The sequence below is a fragment of the Carassius auratus genome, unplaced genomic scaffold (genome assembly GCF_003368295.1).
Source record: "Carassius auratus strain Wakin unplaced genomic scaffold, ASM336829v1 scaf_tig00214049, whole genome shotgun sequence".
Lineage (NCBI taxonomy): Eukaryota > Metazoa > Chordata > Actinopteri > Cypriniformes > Cyprinidae > Carassius > Carassius auratus.
Genome location: NW_020527503.1, coordinates 7,986 through 26,241, shown reverse-complemented (window position 1 = coordinate 26,241; position 18,256 = coordinate 7,986). Strand labels below are relative to the sequence as shown.

The following is an 18,256-nucleotide window of genomic DNA, read 5'->3' as shown; positions in this document are numbered from 1 at the left end:
CCCATAGATTTAAGTCTTTTGAATAAATGCATCCCGTTGCTTTCAATCTTGCTGATTCTGCTCACTACTTCTACCTTGCGTATCATTGGCATTAAAATGAATAATAATCCATTTTTAATTGAAGCGTGAAAAAAAAAGATCATAAGCCTAAAAATTATATTCGTTTTTTATCTATTTAACCACTAGAGGGAGCAAAAGTTCTGTGCAGACAGCAGGTTTAAGAAAACTGAAAATGAAACAAACCATTTGCTCTGCCATCTTAGTCATGCATGTTTATTTGAACTTGTCTGACTGCATTGTTCACTGGTTTAATCTATACATATACAGAAATGACCAGAGGTTTTGGCAGAGACATAAAGTTTGTGTTTTGCAAAGTTTGCAGTTTAAGCTGTTGTGGTGTTCAATCACATTGTTTATACATTAATGTGTAGAGTGATCAGATGCATTTTAAATAATTGCTAAAAGCTTAATTGGCCAAAAAAATTAATGTTTTACACCAGAAAATAATAAATAAATAAAAAAAAAAACATACACAAAATGACCAGCTAACATTAATTTACTAATCAAATCAGCAGTACATGTGAAAGTGTGAATGAGTACTAGTCAGGTGAAGTAACTATCATACTAATTAGATTGAAAGAGCAGACTAATTGCTATAAAAGGATGGAAGTAGTGCTTCCAGTCATTCTGTTCTTGTTAGCAATGGTTACCTCCAAAGAAACACGTGCAGCCATCATCCGCGGTAAATCAAAATAGCCTCACACGAAAGGAAATTGCTACAAAGAATATTGCACATGAAAAGTGAAAAGTGGCCGGAATAAAGAATGGTATCAAAACGTCCTGCAAGAGCAACTTCTTCCAATGATCCATGAGCAATTTGGTGATGATCTATGCAGCAATTTGGTGATGATCTATGCATTTTCCAGCATGATGGAGCACCATGTCACAAAGCAAGAGTAATAAAGAAGTAGCTTGATCAATCCCATAAAGACCTGTGGTCAGTCCTCAAAAGGCGAGTGGACAAGAAGAAGCCTACAAATTTTGATCAACTTCAAGAACTAATAAGGCAAGAATGGATCGCCATCAGTCAGGATTTAGCCCATAAGCCAATATCCATCATGCCAGAGCAAACCGCAGAAGTTATGAAGAACAAGGGTCAACACTGTAAATATTGACTTAACATATTTTCTGGCCAATAAAAGCCTTTAAAACGTATGATATGCTTATAATTGTTTTTCAATGTACCATATACACATGGAAAAAGAATCTACAAATACTGAAGCAGCAACCTTTGCAAAACACAAAGTATATGTCACTGCCAAATGACTGTGTGTGTGTCATGCCATGACTGTGTGTGTGTGTGTGTGTATATATATATATGTATATATATATATATATATATATATATATATATATATATATATATATATATATATAAAACCCTTCTGAATTTGTTTCCCTTTAACAAATTTGAATAAAAACCACTAATGAAATCCATATACGTGACCAGTAGTTACAGAATCCAGCTGATGAATTTAAGAGAACAGCTGATCAATGAGAGAAGTAGTGATTAGAGCTGGTCTTGTGTCCAGTAAGAGTTGACCTCTGGTGTGATTTCTGTAGCTGCACAAATACAATCAATCGGATTTGTTCTTCTGTGATTATATTCTGGAGCATCAAGCTTAAAGCTATTGTGGGCACTATTTTTTATTCGTACATCAAGTTGAAATGTCTTGTCGTTGTACTCGCTGTGAGTTTGCCCTGATATGTTATTACAATATTTGACACTGAAAGGCAGTCATTGTCTGTTTCCATAGCAATACATGGAAGGGCCATACAATGGATTTCTCCTTCTAAAATGTAGCCAAGGCCATGATTTGAATATTTGGGAAGCCATCTGGGTGGGAGGGACTGCATCAGTTAAATTGTCCTTTTATTGACAACTTGGGACTCTGTATGTCCATCCAATTATTCTAGGAACAAACTGAACCACCTGAGACCCTGACAACATATCAGTTATTCATCATCCTTTCAATATAGCTACTTATATTGTTCTTAACTTTTTATTTTTAAAATCTTTAAAAGAATTAACATTTAAAATATAAATACATGTACATACAAAACACATATAATGTAATATATAATTATAAATTAATATAAAATGTATAAATATAATTACTTGCGAACTTGAAATAATTATTACAATAATTATTCATTATAACAACTCAAAAGTACACACACACACACACACACACACACACTCAACCTCTGTACAGAGTAATTTAATGGTGTGTAAATGTTTCTAATCAGATGCATGTTTTTATATCTATAAAATGATGTTTGTTTATGTTTGTGTGTTGTAACATCGATGCAAAATTGTTTATGTGAACTCAGCTGCCTATCTTGGCCAGGACACTCCTGTAAAAGAGATTTTAATCTCAGTGAGTCCTCTTTCCTGGTTAAATAGATAAATAAAATTAGGGTTTTGTAGGCCTACATGTTTGTCAAGGAGACATAATTCACATTACCCCAGGGAGCAACATGCCCTCATACCAAATCAGCATGTTTCTCCTTAGATCCATAGAGAATTTGACTAAAAAGAAAGTGTCCCCCAGAAGTGTATTTTGATAAATGTCTTCAGACCTTAAAAGAAAATTCAAAGATTCATGAAAAATCTTACTGCGGTAGTATGCATAATTTTTCAGCCAGTAGGTGGCACTCAGCTCTACATTTTTATTTGAAAGAACACTAAACCACAGCACAGAGGAAGTCACCACAGCTGAGGACAAGATCTTAACATGTCCTCATCATAGCAAATCATGTTTTGGTAAATGTTACATGAACAACACAGCAGTCATTCTGATAGTGACCTTAGCATTTTTACTCTAAGCATTTACTGTGATCATTGCTATTAGATCTTTCTGGAAGAATATTTGACTAATGACCTTCAAGACGATACAGCCCCCTGAGACAGCACTGCACTATAGAGAGTCATGCATAATCTAACCATCTGTCTGCTGAAGCACCTGAGCAGACCCAGGACATGACAGCATGAAACAGAGCCTGACTTTGCAGAGGTGTTCAAAGAGTTTCAACGACCTCCTTGACCATTGTCAGATCATTGTGGGTGGCTATATAATAGCGCATGAATCTAACACTTGAGACATGAGGTCATCATGACACGTTTGTCATTGAGATGAGAAAATTATGTTTTAGAATATATTTAAAACATTAAACCATTATTATAAATTGTGATAATATTTTACAATAGTACTTTCATTGTGCTGTATTTTGATCAGATAAATGCAGCATTGGTGAGCATAAGCATATTGTTGATATGTTCTGTTTTTTCTACACAATTTCTACTTTTGTGTATATTGCACATACCGGTAATATAATTATATATGCATAGTATAATGTATATAATATACACTGCACACAATTAGTTAAACAATTAATATTTCTTCTAGATTGCAGGCAGTTGATTATTGCATTATTCAGGTCCCAAGGCACGTGTATTTTTAGACAATTCTCATAGGAGATTTAAACATGTTTAATAACAAGTGTCTTCGAAATTGTCAACACAGTGCAACACAACTTGATACACTGGCTGAGATTGTCCAGGGAGATGCCTCAGTACTGTAGGGAGCATAATAGCTTTAGCTTTCAGTCTGTTTGCAATGAAAATGCCCTATAGCTTTTTTGTTTGTTTGTTTGTTTTTTAAAGTAATAGCTAAATGGTAACAGCACCACTCTGCTTAGCCTCTGGCCCCGAACCTCTAACGTCGTGGGTTCGAATCCAGGGTGATTAATGTTGCTTCTGTACCAGACGTTGGATTTGGGGAGGCCTAATGGTTAGAGTAGGTTACCAAAGGTTGTGGGTTTGAGTCTCGGGCCAGCAGGAATTGTAGGTGGGGGAGTGAATGTACAGCCCTCTCTCCCACCTACAATACAACGACTGCTTCCCGTGTCCTGCAGCAAAAAATGGCTGCCCACTGCTCCAGGAATGTGTTCATGGTGTGTGTGTCGTCACTGCTGTGTGTGCACTTTGGATGGGATAAATGCAGAGCACTAATTCTGAGTATGGGTCACCATATTTAGTCACGTCGTCACGTTATAATAGTTTATCTAAAGCTCCATGCACTTTTAGGACACCTCAGTGCCCTCTTAAGTTATTTGAAGGCTGCACTTGTTTTCATTTTCTGAGAGGACTTTGTTTTTTTTTTTTGAGCAAATTGTATCTTTGAATCCAAATTGATGACTGTTCTGTCACATGAGGAGGATTCTTGTAAGCCTAGGGTTGAAATAAGGCTACAATTATCTTATGCAAGTTAAATACTTGTAATTATACATTGTTTGACACCAAATAGTATGTTTCAGAAAATAACTTGTTGCAGTTTTAGAGGAGAGAGAAAGAGTCTAGATTCTGCTGCTTTAAATAAAACGGTTCAAAATAGCTTTGGTTATCAGACTGCAACCCCCTTTTGAAAGAACCCAGGATGTCACACCTAAGAACAAGGCTAGACTGGTGTAATAGGCCTGTCGGAAATAGGTTAGGCTTTATTAGGTTAGTCAAAGGGACAAAAGCACATTACCTCAGCTAACGTCTCCGAATGGCTTAGTGTGTCTCAATGGAAAGATTAATAGCTGGACACAACAACAAATAAACAAAACTAACTCAGACCTCCTGAACTTATTACTCTGGATTTAAAAGATCTCATTCATGAAAATTTGGCACAAGTTCAGTTCTAATTTAAGCCTTTGCAAATGTCATGTGTTATAGCGCCAAAGCCAAGTCCTGTAAAAATGCAACCCAAAAATGGACCTAGAGTAATGTGGTGGTTAGTATGATGGGCCTGTCCAAAACCACACCTTGGCATACATACTGTACACGCGACAGTCTGAGCAAGCGTTCAAACTTTTTGTGTTCCACAGAAGAAAGTCAAATGTAATGGTTACAGATTTTTTTTCTTTGTATTATTCCTTTAAATTTTAGGTTAACATTTTCCAAATATGACTGAATATCAGTTAATAGTTAAGTACTGAATAACAAACTTTTTTTGTAAAATCGACATGAAGTGGAATATTATTATTTATTTTTTTACATTTACATTATCTATAATTCATAACATTACTAAAATGATGATATAAAACGTAAAATACAAATGAAATCCATTGTTTGAGTAATTTTCTCATTCCATAAAGACTCATTCCATAAAGACCATGTGTGAACGTTTTACAAGCAACATCTGTTGAAAATTGTCATTCAGCCAAAAATCAAATTAACAATCTATTGATTTTTACATTAGACATATAGAAGAAAGATCACTATTCATTGTTTACTACTCTGAATTAAAACTAAAACCATAAAAAAGTAGCTTGAAATAAAATACATTAACTTAAATAAAATATAATTATTTTAAATGTATCATTTTTTATTTTAGCTTTATTTGTTTTATTTTAGTATTAATCTCAACATTTCTCGTTTTCTTTTAGTCAAACTTGAAAAAAAATTTAATTTATAAAAATCTATATAGAAATACTAAAACAAAAACAAAGATATTACTAAAAATTAAATACACTGGGTGAAAAAACTAATTCAGAATTGTAGCATCTCAATGATAGCAAAGGAACACAGCTCTGAATTTTGAAGGCCATGTGAATTCCAAAGTAAGCATTCCTTATTCCCTCTTTCCACTGCATAGGCTCTTCGTCTGTGCTCCTCTCTGCTCGTGCTCATGTGTGTTTGCATGGCCCAGTGCATTCACTAACCTTGAGTGTGCCAGGCCTTAGCGTGCCTGCAAGCTCTGATCTATCTTTAGCTATTGCTGGATTGTTTTCCTAGTGGCCTCTTCTACTATCCCTTCTCCTCTCTGCTCACTCCTTCCACTGCACACTGCAACTGTTACTGGGCAGATTAGTTGAAACCTAGTTCTGAGAAGCACATGCCATATGTTTTTATGTGAGAATGAATGACTGTGCACTCAGCTGGCCTCGATCTCAGAGAGAAGGGAGCTGTCAGCTGGAGGCAGTGCACTGACTCCCCCTCACAGCCTCAGCCCCCTCACATGCATGCTTATGTGGAAACACGAGCTCCACTTGAGTGAGATGTTTGTGTGTTGTGTGTATGTGTGTCTGCATGTGTTGAAGAGGTGAGAGAATTTGAGTTTGTCTATCTGTCTGTCTAATCTTGCAAGATGAACTTGAACTTCTTTTCTATGCGACAGATTCTAGATATACTGTTACAAATTAAAAATCATGCTAGAACTAGCAATGACAGCTTGAGCTGTTTCAGAGAACTTTTTGGAGTAACAAGGTTCTAGCCTGATTGTTTGATATTCCATTTATACAATGGCTCCACAAACAAAAAGTAAAAATTGATTAACTCACATTTTAGTTTGCCTGTTTTTGCTCAAACCAATGAAAATTGTTTCAAACAAAGTGACAGCAACACACCGTAGTGGTGTTTCATTCTTGAATGATTCAGTATTTTCCAACAAATCGGTGAATTAATTAATGACTTGTTTTCTTTGTAAATGATCCAGAGTTCTCGAACAGTTTGGTTGGTTGAATGAATGAATGATTCAATGACTCACTCATAATAACTGTCATTGTGTCCAATATTGCGTGCTGTCTGGATAGATACTTCATTTAACTAAAAACTTACTAAGCAATTGTTAAAATGATTGTTCTATATAGTATGAATGTGTATGAATATAATCTGGACATACTACATCTGCCATATAATTATTGTCATGTGACTTACAGCGTCAGTTGCGTTACTTCACTGCCATTTTCAGTACCATCAGATGTGCACTTCCAGGTACTTTTCACCTAGTGTTTCATAAAGAATAAAAAAAATCTGAGACTGTTATTTTCGCGTTCTGTTGCTATGGAAGAGAAGTAGGCATATTCACATGCAAGGAGTCATTTGGCTTGAGTGTGTTGGCATTTTTGAACTAATTGGTTGAATGAATGATTCAATGATTCACTAATAAAGGCACTTAAAAGTGTCTAATCTAATTCACAGACTGACAGTCAGTCAGGAATGCAAACAATAGATAAACAGTGGAAACAAACCTTAAAAATCATTACTGTTTACCGTATATCAGTGCTGTTGGAACGCTGTTCAAGCACCTAAACCAAGTGTTGTAGAAATAGATAGATTAAAAAGTTAAATATAATGCATTCTGTTTATAAGATATTGTTAACTCCATTCGTTGTGTGAGATGGTTATAGTGAAAACTGACATTCATGTTTGTAATAACCCCCCCCCCCCCCTACACACACACACACACACACACACACACACACACACACACACACACACACACACATACACACACACAGGACCTCCTCAACACCTCCTCCTCCTGTAGGCCAACTAGCCGCCCTCACATTACTTTTGGATCTAACACCAGTCCAGGAGAACATTATGCATGTGTGGCTTTTTCAACAATTTAGAAGTACAAGATTGTCTCATTGCACCTCAATTTTATATATCTAATTGAAGGGGGCAATTGAGGGATTTTGTCTATTAGGAGATTACCATTATCTATTTAGGGCGTATCACCTCCCTCTAGCATGTGATCACTTAACCTTGCAGTGGAAGATCAAGTGAGGACATGAAAACTTTGATGCCAAAATAGGCCTTGGCATGGTTACTAACAGTGGTTAACCTTACTCTATACTCCACAGCGGGTTCCAGAGGACAGATTAGGGTCAGACTTCAGCTACTGAGACAGGTGGACAGTAGAGGTTTCCCGTCCACAGTAATGTCATTGTGTTTTCTGAGCGTATATGTGTGTTATGAGAGAGAGCATATGCGTGGGATAATGTATGCTCTGATTTGCATTTATATGCAAATTAGCCCATGTTAATGTATAGATCAGTTCTAACCTCTTAAGTGCACTTTCATCAAAGTGGTATATGTGCAAAAAAGTGCACAAAATCTTTATATTTAGGGCTACTGTTTTAAAGAAAAACACCATTCCTGACTCTAAATAATTCAGAATAAACTTGATCGGTGACGAGAGAGAGAAGCTTTTAAGAGTTGGTATAAGTACTTGTATGTTTGTGTGTGTGTGTGTGTGTGTTTACCAACCCTTCTACACCACCACCCTTTTTTCCTCTGCAATGCAGTAAAGTGTGTGAACCTGCCTGGGGAGCAGAACTGCAAGCTCTGGTACTGCTGCTCTGTATCATATCCATTTTCATTCTATTCTCCTCTTTTGTGCCATACATCTATGCTTTTTACATCTATAATGCCTCACAGTCCCCATTGTCCTTTATAGTCACCTTTCTGACAGCTTTGTTCCCCTCTACTGCTGCCTTGAAATTGCGAACTGTCAGGCACCCCTCTTGCAGTCAGCATCACAGCAACTTTGTGTTTGACTGTGCATCTGTACAGCCCATCGAACATAGATTAACTATACAGTAATTATTGTACTTTGAAAGTCTGAGCTGTTTCTTTTTTCTGTGATTACAGAGTCTTTCAGGTTCTGTGCTGCACCAATTAGCTCAGGTGCTGAATACATTAATGCTGACCCACATATCACAAAGTGGGAATTGTACGACGCAGGAGACAGGGAGCGCAGTGCTCAACACATTCCTAAAACAGTGTGTCATAATGTTGCAGAATGCTTGGGAGAAATATTATGGCCGGATTTAATGGAAATGAGTATACGTACTACATTCAGTATTTTATGTATTAACTAATGACACCAGAAACTTTTTTCTGCTTTACACTTTATTTTCAGTTATATTATTATGTGTAAACATTAACTCTGAAAAATAAATGTTCCAAATGAGGGGTTTTCGCAATGCCACCATTGAAGAACCATCCTGGGTTCCCAGAGAACCTTTCAGTAAACAATAAAACATTGTTTCTACTATAAAGAACCTTTTATAGAATGGAAAGTTTTCCTGAATGTGAATGTCAATAAAAAACTTTTGCTAACAAGAGTGTTGAGTTTATTTTCTCTTTTGCAATCATACACATATCAGTAAAAAAAAAGATTATTTGGGTCCAGTTAATAATTAATAATAAAACTAAAAGTAATTATTGTTTCTAACTTAATTAATTGAATTAATTACTGGTTCTACTTTTATTGCAAATATTCTATAAAACATTTTTTTTAATTCATTTTCTTTTTAACTGCATATTTAAAACTGGCAACTTGGCATAAAATTAAACTTCTCATTTGCAATACTATTGAGTTTTCATGGGGGCTCGGTGGAATTAATGAGACGGAAATGGACTGAGTGCAAACAGTAGACCAAAATCAAAGCTTTTGCTATTTGTTTTAGCAATTAGCCACTCTAAAATACTGCAAAAACCATTAGCTTATCTCATTATTTGCATCATGTACTGGCTGTGTCCCTGTTCTCCTTATAGCAATAGAGCCATGGTAGATTAACTGTAGCTCTTGAATTCTGTTTTCACATGATTGAGGATTTCCTAGAATTGCTTAGCCTCTCTCTCTTAGATAAGACCACAGAATGGTCAAATACAAGAAGTCATTCTTGTCTATTTTTAGTGATCAAGATCACAGTGACGGCAAAATTTGATGAAGGGACCATCTTTTCTGTATTATGTATTTTACAGTCATAAAAATAGTTTAGAGAATAGAGAATCTTTAAAGTTAGTAAATATATGTCTGAGCATCTTCATTGCTTGTTGTTAAACTTTTCCAAACAATCCCTCGTGATGTTTATGCAAATGACGGTTACTTGCTTGAGTCAAATGCTGGTTCCAAGAGGATAAGTTTGTTGCCAAACATGGTATTAAGCAGTAACAGCAAGGAGTCTTCTGGTCTTCAGTGCTAACATATGAGGCAATGGAAAAGTAATGCTGCCTGCTCTTTATAAAACTCCCACTATATTTTTTTACTAATTTATCAGTTTATCATAATTCATGGTTCATATGTGAGCATTGGGCATTTAAGTTTATTTTACAGCAATGGATACATTCATTTTTGAAACCCACAAGCACTGAGTGGAGTAGAGTGATGTCCGTTCACCTTTCTGAACTCAAGCTGATGACCGCTCTGGAAGAATGGGTTCAGAAAATAATCAACCAAGCGAGCACAAGGCAGAAAATAATTGTCTGGGAAGCTTGTGATGGACTGGGGAGTAACAGGGATAAACAAAAGCGTCTTTATCGAGGTGTCCATTTAAGGGCCATGGAGTGAATACACAATCTGCTGTGCCTGGGTTCCTCCTAACAATCATGAGAGGAACCATGCTTGGCTTCCAGCCCTGGGCTCAATGCTGACCCACAAACATGATTAACAGCTACCTGAACTCTCACCTGCAGAGCCTGCCAGCTGCCAGCATGAAAACTATTTTCACTGTCACGCACTAGAGGAGAGAGGCTTCTTAAATAGTGCAATTGTTTTCTAAAATAAAGGGTGTGAGTGACCTTTTGTTTATTTTTTTTTATTTTTTATTTTTGCAATTGTCACAAATATTCAGTGAATTTGGCCTTTATATATATATATATTTTTTTTTTTTTTTTTTTTGAAGTCTGGAAGCTTTCCATATGATCACATTCTGATAAGCATATATCATATACTAATTCTAAAATCAGAGATGACAGTCCTTCTGAGTCTGTGAAAAGACAAGAGCAATGTTCTCTATTAAACGAGTGAAGAGGACCTCTTTTGTTACCAAGTGAATCAGTTTACTACATGAGCTCCCACACTCACGTGTGCTTCACGTTACACGTGTTCCTTTCTCTCACACCATGACCCCACTCACTATTCTCTATGGCTGGTTGAGCAATAATGGCACTGAATTCTGTATCTAGCATACTGTACTGTTTTCCTGAAATACCAGGCTGCTTGCTAAATGACTTACACTGTAAAAAATGTACCGTAAAATTTACAGTAACTTACTGGCAACAATTAGCCAGTAAGTTACTGTGAATACGTTTTACAGTAAGGGTACTGTAATTCTATTTACAGTATTTTATGTATACACTGTGAAATCAAAAACAATTAAATACTGTGATTTTAGTTGTATTTACAGTAACTTACTGGCTAATTGTTGCCAGTAAGTTACTGTGAATATGTTTTACAGTAAAGGTACTGTACTTCCATTTACAGTATTTTATGTATACACTGTGAAATCAAAAACAATTAAATACTGTGATTTTAGTTGTATTTACAGTAACTTACTGGCTAATTGTTGCCAGTAAGTTACTGTGAATACGTTTTACAGTAAGGGTACTGTACTTCCATTTACAGTAGTTTGTGTATTCACAGTAAAATACAAAAAAAACAATGAAACACTGATTTTAGTTGTATTTACATACAAAAAAACAGTTAAGCACTGTTTTATGTATTGTATGCAATACAGTACTATAAGCAGTAGATAACAGTTAATCACTGTAAATTCAGTTTCCCACTGTACAATTTAAATACTGTATCACTGTGATTTAATATTAGCCATCATTAAAAGAATCACCCATATTCTAAAACCCTGCAATCAACTGCAGACAATAAGAAAATTGTTAACAGTTGTTTATTTAAAACATTTGGTGAACAGGAATGACAAAACAGGTACAACATAAAGGGATAATTGACATTGGACAACATGCCATTATGCCATCCAAAGTTAACGAACATTCTGTGTTTGTAATTTTTAATGGCGTGAAGTCTATTATCTGCGTATTCTACTGTTGCTAAATTTAATTACTGACTTAAGAAAATTTTACAAAACGAGGCTATTTCATTACAAGTTTTGTAAAGTTACAGAGCAAACTGTTACTAGTTCATTCATTAGTTCCACATGACTGGTTGCTATGGCAGAACAATAACGCAAATTGATACAACATGGTCAAAAAATTTAACTACTTTGAAGCTGTGCAAATAACTGATTATTACCACATTCTAAAGAGCAATAAATAACACTATGGCAATACTGAAATAAAATAAAATATTGAACATTAAAAAAAAATTTAATATTTAACATTTGCATCAACATTTAAAACAGAAAGGAAAATAAACTTCCCCTGCCACTATGGCCTCTTGCATGCCCTGACCTTGGAGACCTAGAATCCTAGTTGGAGCCCTGAAATTAAAGAAGAAAACACATTAGATCAGCTGAATGGTTTCGAAAATGGTAAAACTCAACTGTTTAACTCTGGGGGAGTTGTAAAATGAGCCTATTTCCAAAAAAAGTAGAGTGCTCTTTTAACAAATACAACTTTTTATTTTAATAATGTAGGCTACTAGTAAATAGTGAAATGAACATTTAGAAAGATTTATAAATGCTGTAGAAGTGCAGTTTATTATTAGTTAATGTTAACTAATGTAGTTAACAAGTTTAATAAATGGAACCATATTGTAAAGTGTTACCAATTTGTTATACACCGATTCAGACGACTCGCGAGTTCAGTGTTGGACAGTTGTTTTAACCATTCATTAAATGTAATCGGTTCAAAAGAGTCATTAGTTCGAGAATCAGACGTGTCAGTAGCGGACTATGGCACGCGTTTTATCCCGGGAGTTTAGGACATTGCACAAGATTTTTGTCAACATTTCATCACTGGATAGTTTTTTGTTTGTTTATTGAAAGTGTTTTTATTTCAGCTGATGCTGAACAATTTTCAGAGTACATAAGGCAACGTTTTATTTAGCACAATTCACACCCAGCGGTAATTCAGGGGAAACAAAATCTCTGAATGCTCGACATGAACTTCGGTCTTCCGATCTTTTACCATCATGTCAATTCTCAATTGATTTTGATTAATATTTAGATTTACATTTATGCATTTAGCAGACGCTTTTATCCAAAGCGACTTGCAGTGCATTCAGGCTAACATTTATTTCCTAACATGTGTTCCCCTGGGAATTGAACCCATAACCTTTTGCACTGCTAATGCAATGCTCTACAACACTGAGCCACAGGAACATGCCTGAGGGAGCGAGAGAGAGCAAGACAGTTTGACGACTGTGAGAGTGCGTGCGCGGCCAGGGCTCTCTGCTCGTTCTATCAGTAACATGCGCCCTGTCACAAGTGCAGCAGTCATCTACATCACACCATTCAAATGGCTTTGGTGGGACAAAAATTCGTTTTGGCGGCTGAGAGAAATGGAGGGTGAGTTAATCATTTTCTTTCAACACTATTTTTTTTTTTTTTTTTAATGAATAATGAAACGCAATGTGGCAGGCAGCCGTTGTTGATTCTGTGGCACACCACCACGAATTAGTCTATATGTGGGAAACACTGATTTTCAAGTTTTATGGCTTTATGTTAATAGGGCTGGGCAAAAAAATTTGATTATCGATTAATCGTTTTTTAAAATGTGGTCGATTCAAAATCGATTATTAGGGACCACGAATCGATTTTTTTCCATATTCAGGGCTCTAATTTCGGCGTGGTATTATGCGCATCATTTTAATCATTCCCGTTGGTCTCCCACTTATAATGCGGTAAATTCCTGCAAACACTGCTTCACTTTAGCCTGTAGGTTGAGTATATTAATCCACACAGATTCTAAAAAAAATATATCACAGAAATTCAGGCCCTGATATTTATCTATTTATTCTGTTTTAATGTACCCAAGTGTACCTAAAGTAAAAAGAGTTTAATATACAGGTTTGTGGCTCTTAATTTCTTATTATTAATTTAAAATCAAGAATTGAAAGCTTGCGAATCGAAATCGAATTGGAACATCTGAATCATTAAGGTTTTAATGGTATTACTACTCTTACCGATACGGCTTCGATCGATCGATCCGATACTTTAACGGTATTCTTGTCGGTACTCTTTGAGATATATATATATATATATATATATATATATACACATATATATAACAAAAGATAAACAATTAACAAAGATACACATTATATAGGTCTACACAGTGCTTTAATTTCAGGAAGGTCTACTACTGTTCAGGTATGGTCTAAACAGAATTCTAGTAAAGCAATCAAATGTAAAATAACGCTGCATAGTTTATCATAGATAGATTAATGCTTATTAAAGCTGAAGTTATTCATTTAAGCCTTTTTTTTTGTTTAATTCACAGTAATGGTGCAATCGTCAGCATGTTTATTAGACACTGACCCTTTAAGACCGAGTGCAGATCTAATAGGTGACTGATGCGCTATATTTTCTGACAACTATTTCCATACCTATGTCCATTTTAGACATATTTTTGTGTACATTTGCTAGTTTAGACGTGCACATGAAACTGAAAGTATAATTTGCTCATCTCGTTGCGTGCGCCGCCTTGGGAACAGCATCTCATGAGCATATTTTTGTGCTATTAATAGCTCTTTTTATTATTAAAAGCGTCCCGCAATTTAGCAACAGTAGCTAGACTGCATTTTACAACAATCACTGAATGCTGAATCTGATTCTGTCGTTACGTTTAAGTTGTAGGGAAAAATGAGAGCGTAGCCTACTGCTGCAAAGGGAATTAAGTTGCGCTATACAGAATGCAGCTATAGTTTTTAATCGTTTTACCTCAAATATATTATTATTATTATAATCTTTGGAAGCCAAAATCTAAAATAAAATCAGAGTAATCAAAAATCTGAAGTGTAACAAGGCTATGTTTGAATGTTTAGTTCTGTCCTCCAACGTCACTCATTAGGGCTGTCATGTGCGCACTGTGGAGATCTCTCTCTCTCGGACTGCGAATAGCAAAAATGCATCACAGACAAACGGTTTAATATTATGGTATATAGAAAAGGTTGGCGAAATAAAACGTCTTTATAGCAATAATAACATTACGTGTATTTTTCCAAGTACCGACAGCAGAACCGATAACGTCCGAGCTTATCGATACAGCGGTCTTTCAAAATTCAGCCCCGGGGCCCGTTTAATACCAGCTTTCGGTACCCACCCCTACCCAGCCCTATATGTTAATGGAATATTTTATGAATGAAGGCGTGTATCACTGATATTAGTAATATAGCTACTGATGTCTCGATGAAAATGTTTAAGAATCAGTATCAGTTTTGCAAAAATGAGAATCAATTAAAATAAAATAAAAATCCATATTTTTTTACCCAGCCCTAATAAATAAGGTAACAGTTTATGTTTTACTTACATATATGATTTAGTCAATCAAGAGCAATCAACAAGTCTCTCTCTCTCGTCAGTTAACGTTGATAAGCTACATTGTCTTGTTTGACTTTCTTTGCCATTTACATCTGACTGAACTACAAACTTTCCAATGACGTTTGGATAAATGGATGCGCTCAACTAGCTCACGCGTCTGTCCCGCTGCACGCTCAAGCCACAGCACGTTTTTCTCTTATCAGCTGGCGCACCAAAGCAATGTGTGTTACTATATTTCTTTTAATATTTCACTAGTAAGATAGATTTACTTCATATACTGCCTTTTTTATCCCCATTATACCCTCTGTTGTCAGTGTTTCTTTTTCTAAACACAAACACTATTTACACGCCTGGTATCGGTTGTTGGTATCGGAGTAAAAAAAAATCATTTTTACGAGTACGAGAACATTGAGCTTAGTATCGGCCCGATATCGATACCAGTATTGGTGCATTCCTAATAATTATTATTATTATTATCAAATTATGATTAATTATATTAAACCCACAGATACCTATATTATTAATTGTATTATAATTATTATTAAAGCTATTATCAGAACCTCACCTGTATCTAGTCAGTTAGCAAATAGAACTCCGTGAAGTCCCTGATGAAGGAGATGACATGGGGGTTCATGTATGAAGTCTTCCGCTTCACCACTCTCCCAGTCGTCTTGCTCATCTGCTCCTTGGCAGTGCACTTGTTGGAGTCAGGATTAATCCTGACTAAAAACCTATGAACATGAGTATAGGAATTAGGCGATGGGACAATATGCGCACATTAATGAATAACTGTAAGTGCAGTGAGCAATGTAGAATCATACATAAAGGCCAGCTGACAGAGGCATTTCACATCTCAACAGGAGTTAGTCAAGGCTGTCTACTTTCTTGATTACCATTCCTCTTCGAAGGTTGACTACATCATGCGGCCGACTAGGTCATGCGGCAAGCCACTGACAACAGGCGCAATGGGATCCAATGGACCCCATTTACACAACTGGACGACCTAGACTTTGCAGATTATATCACATCACTGTCCCAAAAACACCAACAAATGTAAGAGAAACTGAGAGGGGTAGAACAGAAGTCAGCTGAGACAGGTCTCCATATTAGCACAATGACCAAAGTGCAAACAGAAAGACACTGGCCAGCTTGATGGTTAACCACAAGAATGGGCAAGGCAAGAGCTGCATTTGACACTCAAGACCAAACTACGGCTATTCGACTCAAGCATTAACACCATACTCCTTTAAAGATCTGAGACGTGGAAAACAACAAAGAACCACCTGAACAAGCTACAATTCTTCAACCAGAAGATATATTCTCAACATCAGATGGCCTGAAAAAAAATGAAGAATTAGGAGCTTAATTATTCCCAAAAGGTTTTATGTAAAAAATATAGTGTGTACATGCCCAACAGTCCTCCTAAAGCATTCAAGTTGTTAGGAGGCTTCAACCTACACTATTTAGATACTCAGATACTTTACATAATAGGGCTGGGCCATAAAACATTAACAATATGTATCGCGATAGACATGTAATCAATATCAATAAAAAATGCGTTCGATAAAACGTTCGATTTTGTTTTTTTCTTTGCATGAACAAAGGCACTCACTCTCTGGTAACCTAGTAACATAGGGAGTAACACACTACCAGCCAATCATGTAACAGTTTAGTTGCACCATATTGTTGTCTCGTGTTGGATTCTTCAATAACAGAACTGACGTGGAGTGATAAGTGGAAAGCCTTGTTTGATCGGTGAGTGATGTAGATAAGATGACTGACTGCTGCGCCAATTCTGACAGGCAAGCGCATGTTACTGAGAGAACGAGCAGAGAGAGAAAGAGAGCCCCTCCTCCGGCATCGCGCGCACACTCTCACAGTCTTCAAACTGTCTTGCTATTTCTCCCTTCGCGCATATCAATTAAAATTGATATTACCATCAAAATCAATTGAGAACTGACACAATGATAGGTCGGAAGACCGAAGTTTCACGTGAAGCATTCGGAGATTTTTTTCCCTGAATTATCGCTGGGTGTGAATTGTACTAAAATAATGTTGCCTCATCTTCTCTGAAAAGCGTTCAGCACATTCAGATGACATAAACCACACTTTAAATAAACGACAAACACTATCCAGTGATGAAATGTGTTCTGTGTTAACACAAATCTTGTGCGATGTCCTAACTACTGGAATAATCACACGTGCTGTCACTGCGTCATGATAGGTGCGCATTATATTTTCCTGCTTTTTTGTCCTTTGCCAATCACACCTATGAATCAGGGGAAGGTTAAAGGATTAGTTCAACCCAAAATGAAAATTTCCTAATCATTTACTCACCCCAATGCCATCCAAGATATCCACGTCTTTCTTTCTTCAATAGAAAATAAGTTTTTTGAGGAAAACATTTCAGGATTTTTTTTTTCATATAATGGACTTCAATGGCAAATAACTCAGTTGGTTGCTATTGTTTCCTCAAAAAACTTAATTTCTTTTCCACTGAAGAAAGAAAGAAATTTTCATTTTGAGGTGAACTATTCCTTTAACTTTAAAATAAATTTTTTTAAATGTAATATATTTTTCTCCTGTTCCTTATTTTAAATAGGTCATAAAAATATCAATAATTATCGATATCGACCAATATGAAACACTTATATTGTGATACAGTTTTCAGCCATATCGCCCAGCCCAATTCCATAACATTTTAAATAGGGGTGTCAAAATTTATCGTTTCTACGATGCAGATGAGGACGATACGGTATCGGCTCAGTAATAGACCATAATCGATTATAATGTACTGACACTTTTCTGACGTCATTTGTCGCGGTAGCATACAATGGCAGAGGGAGGCGAGACGCGAGTGCGAGTAATTAAAGATGCTCCAACTACTTTTAAAGCCTACATCTGGGCACATTTCAGCTTTTATGAACAACCTGGTAAGCACATCCTGCAGAAGACGCACTGTGTGCGCTCATGCCACGCACAAATAGAATATGCAGGAGGTAATACCACTAACTTGATAAACCACGTTAGCCGTTTTCACCCCGAGCTGTTAACGCCTGGCAGAGTCTGACCCGATGTTCAAATTACTATTATTCAGTGTTGTTATGCGTGATTATAAATGGATGATCGTAACCTTCAACAGCGGACTCAGCGACGGTTGATGCGTGCATCTTTAATG

General features: G+C 36.1%; 1 long non-coding RNA gene across 1 annotated transcript; it reads right to left on the bottom strand.

The window, feature by feature from the left end:
- Nucleotides 1-11,966: 11,966 nt before the first annotated feature.
- Nucleotides 11,967-16,346, bottom strand: LOC113090868 (uncharacterized). Its single transcript, XR_003287277.1, has 3 exons — nt 15,900-16,346; nt 15,644-15,809; nt 11,967-12,075 (listed from the first exon to the last, which is right to left on the bottom strand). It is a non-coding gene; the product is annotated as an uncharacterized LOC113090868 (long non-coding RNA).
- Nucleotides 16,347-18,256: the final 1,910 nt, after the last annotated feature.